We start from the raw sequence: 4,343 nt of genomic DNA on the forward strand, positions 1-4,343 counted from the left end.
TTGTGTTCAACCGACCACGGTCGAAATGGGATCATGTTCATCGGGAGGGGTCTGGCATACCGCAAAGCAGAGGAAACGGACTTCTATTAGACCTCCTACGGTCGAAATGGGGTCCTATTGATCGGGAGGGGTGTGGCATACCGCAAAACAGAGGAAACAGACTTGTGTTGGAGCGCTACGGTCGAAATGGGGTTCCTGTTCATCGGGAGGGGTGTGGCATACCGCAAAACAGGACTCCACGAGATATTGTTCATCTCCACCATCGACCTCCTCCAGCCTCCACGGGCTACTATTCACCCACCGTCAACCTCCTCTAGCATCCACCTATCACTGTTCATCCACGGGCTCCTGTTCATCCAGCCTCCACCTCGCGCTACTCCACCGGGTACTATTCAACCAGCCCTCTCCACGGGGGCCTGTTCAACCACCCCTCCACGGGCTACTGTTCATCCATCCCTCAACCGGCTACTGTTCAACTAGCCCTCCACGGGGTCGCCCTGTTCATCCAGCCCTCTACGGGGTCCTGTTCATCCAGCACCAACCGGCTCGATCGGGGTCATATTCATCCAGAGGCAACACCACGGGGTCCTGTTCATCCACCCCCACCAGGGACTATTCATCCAACCCCCCCCCACACACACAACGTTCACTTTTCATCAAGGGAAGGAGGCAACAAGGTTCGATCGGCTTCAGTTAGCAGCAGTAGCGAAGGAATCACTCGGGTTCAGTAACGTAGCTAGTGCAATCACTCGGGTTCAGTTAGAGCCCAACGCCTCACTCGGGTTCAGTTAGAGCCCAATGCCTTGCACAGACGTGCGTACGTGTATGAGAGAAACGCGCATCGCTCGGCCCCCGACCACCCACCGTAACCGGGAACTCCCCGAAATTTTCATCGCCCTCGCTTCTACCACGGTTTTTTCTATCATGGACGGCCCAAAGAATGTCATGCAGCTGCGTCTCTGGCCCGCCCAGGACAAAAATCCCATTTTCTGTCATGATTTTTTTTCGTAGAAGTAGGAGCCCACCACATCTATGATGATACCGGGGTTTGTCATAATTATCGTCATAGAAGTGTCATAAGTATGACAGAAAAAATTCGTTTGGGCCAAAATGTCACGGATGTGTCTTTTTTTGTAGTGTAAACCCTAGATGTCTAGCCTGTATGATTGTTCTGCCCCTACGGACTAAACCCTCTGGTTTATATAGACACTGAAGGGATCTAGGGTTGTACAAAGTCGGTTTATAGAAAAAGGAAGATGCATGATCCGAACGCCAAGCTTGCCATCCACGCAAAGGAGAATCCCATCCGGACAAGGGGGAAGGTCTTTGATTTCGTATCTTCACGGCCCATTAGTCCGGCCCATATCACATAACCCGGATGCCCGAGGACCCCTTAGTCCAGGACTCCCTCAGCGGGGGTGAGGGTTTTTGTGACGTGGGGATGGCAAGGGTTTTTGTGACGTGGGGATGGCGAGGGTTTTCTTTTTTCTTTTTTGAATTGGGTGGTGAGGGTTTTCTGTCGCACAAAGAAGTTCGGAGGCAACAGTTTGCTAGGGCCAACCGTGTGTGATTGACGCAACAAGCAAAACGGAAGTCATTGCACACGGTTCCAATTTTGGGAACCATGTGTGATTCAAGCAACACGCAAAATGAAAGTCATTGCACACGGTTCCAATTTTGGGAACTGTGTGTGATTGATGTACTACCTTCATCCTGGTTTATTGGTCCCCTCTGTAATTTGTACCAACTTTCGACCAAATATTTGACGAAGAAATTTTTATGCATGTCACCAAAAATTATATCATTGAACACTATGTTCAAATATGCATCCAACGATATAATTTTTGCTGACCTGCACTAACATTTTGTCAGTTAAATCTTTGGTCACCATTTAACACAAATTACAAAGGGGACCAATAAACGAGGACGGAGGTAGATTCCATCAACTGAACTGATTACATCCATATCCCAGAGTTAGACATAAGTAAGAATAGATTAAACATACTCAGACATAGATAATCAGCGTACACAAACACAAGCATAGTTCAACCATCATTAAGCATGCTCAAGCATACATAGTTCGATCCCACATGTCATCTCACATGCCGGCATGATCCTGAAGCTTCTCCAGGTACTCGGCGTACGCGACGTGCTCCACCCTGCGAGAATACTTCTGCTTGAAGGATCCAACAACCCGTCCTCTTGCATGCGCCAGAACACTTTGATACGTGTCATGAAGCTTGTGGTTGCAAAATGGGTATCGATAGCCGCCGTCCCATGTCCTAATACGCCTGTTATGCATTCCCTCATAAAGCTCCCTCGGGATTTGCCTCTTGTACCTCCTCTGGACATCTTCATCCTTGTTGTCCACATTATCAGACAGCACCTATACAAATAGTAAAAAACATGTTGCGTCAAATTAATGGTTACAAACTAATCTCTAGCGAACATTTGGTAGTTGCCAAAAATTGGCATCAAATCAATGATTACATGCCATGAAGTAGGATTAGGAATGTACGGCTATTTATTTATACATATCTAGAGAATATGGTTCAATTTTTATGCACATTCGTCTATGTACAGACCAATCTTGAAGAAAATAATGGCACAAACATATGTAGGTCATTCAAAATCAATTGTCAAGTCCTAGCTAGGAATTATTAGCACTAACACTAACCCTAGTCGGATTACTAGCAGAAATCATTTCCATAGATGAAACAACTAATCACTTATCACTTGTACCATTCAAACAATCAATACACTACATGGATGTAATGAAACTTACTCAGATTTCATGGATTGGGAGAACATAACCATAGGATTTCTATTCCAAAAATGGGGAGGCAGGAGTAACCAGAGAAACCCTATGATCTATTTGACACATAAATGGGTATAGATGACTAACCAGTTATTCGTCGTCGTCAGAGTCATCGCCGGAGTGGTCGTCGGAGTCGTCGCCCAAGTCGTCACCAGAGTCAGTGTGGAACTCCGCCTCCGGTTGTGGAAGCTTGATGCCATCGACGATGTCAGGTTGCAGCGATAACTCACCGGTATTGACGGCAACCTCTGTCTCCATCTCCATCCCGTGCTCCGTTGCTTTAGCAGCCCCGGCGTCGCCACTCCCTCCAATGGGGCGCTTCGGCGGCATCCTCATACACTGACGGCTTTGATGACTGAGAGCGGCGTCGAGGATGCAAGAGGAGAGAGGGGATTGTGTGCGTGGCGAGGATGGGGGTGCGACCGCTCGGGCGCACCATTAATATGGGACAACTCTTTATATGGAGTACTGGGAGAGAGGTGGGCGGCGGTCAAACCGCTGGCTGTCCTCCCAGTGACCCTGTGCAACGGACTGCTGGCATGCCTACATTCGTTTCACACTGCTACTCGCACGCCTCCCGATGACACTGCGCAGTGAGCACACCTATGTCAATTCACACACCTGTCCCCACGCCTCCCGTTCTGCCTGCGCGGCGGACTGCTCGTATGCGTCCCGTCAACTCATGCCTGCTCGCACGGTACACGGGTCGCGTGGCGGCATGTATATTGTTTTTCTATTTGGATGATTAATGATGCCGCTTTATTTTTTGCTTAACGAAGCATGGCACATATCCATTGTTGGTCTAACGCTCATGGTTCAAATAAATACTCCGTTTGGGATATTGGTTCCCAATTATTAATAATCTCCCATTTGTAATTAGATAAAGATTACATCAAAAGTACAATGCAACTTTGTATTGGTGTCCATATGACAACAAGATAAGTTTCATGAACTTCAAATAAGTTTTGGATGTACTAGAATTTAAAAATCAATATTCTCATTGTTTGGAATTTGTTGCACGGGGAGTAAACATGTACCCAGTGAGACACATGTGTTTTTGCAATCCATTTAGGTGCACTGTCACATGTGTATGTAGCTCAAATTCGATTTTTGCGCATTATACCCATACAAAATCAATCAATTAATGTGCTAAAACGTCTTAATGATCTCTGATTTTTTAAATTAAAACATCCCTCCTTTGGTAACATATATATGTTCACTACGAGATAATTAATTTAACATGCATCGTAGTTGCGGTGGATTCACGGTGTGTGTGTGGGTGTGTGTGTCTGGGGGTGGCAAGTGGCTCGCGGTACATTACGAGTTGTGAGCCACCCTGTGGGTTGTCCGTTTTGTTAGGTAGGCCGGTGCCACATCAGAGTCGTGAATTCGTAATTTAAAATATTACACAACCCTTTCATACATACATGTTTTGGCCACATGCAGTCAATGGTTGTCCTACACGACACTCGATACTCGCGTATGACGCTTTTTGTGGGCCCGCGAGGTCATCCTCCATCACTTT

Source organism: Triticum dicoccoides, chromosome 3B (genome assembly GCF_002162155.2).
Source record: "Triticum dicoccoides isolate Atlit2015 ecotype Zavitan chromosome 3B, WEW_v2.0, whole genome shotgun sequence".
In the NCBI taxonomy this organism is placed as follows: Eukaryota; Viridiplantae; Streptophyta; class Magnoliopsida; order Poales; family Poaceae; genus Triticum; species Triticum dicoccoides.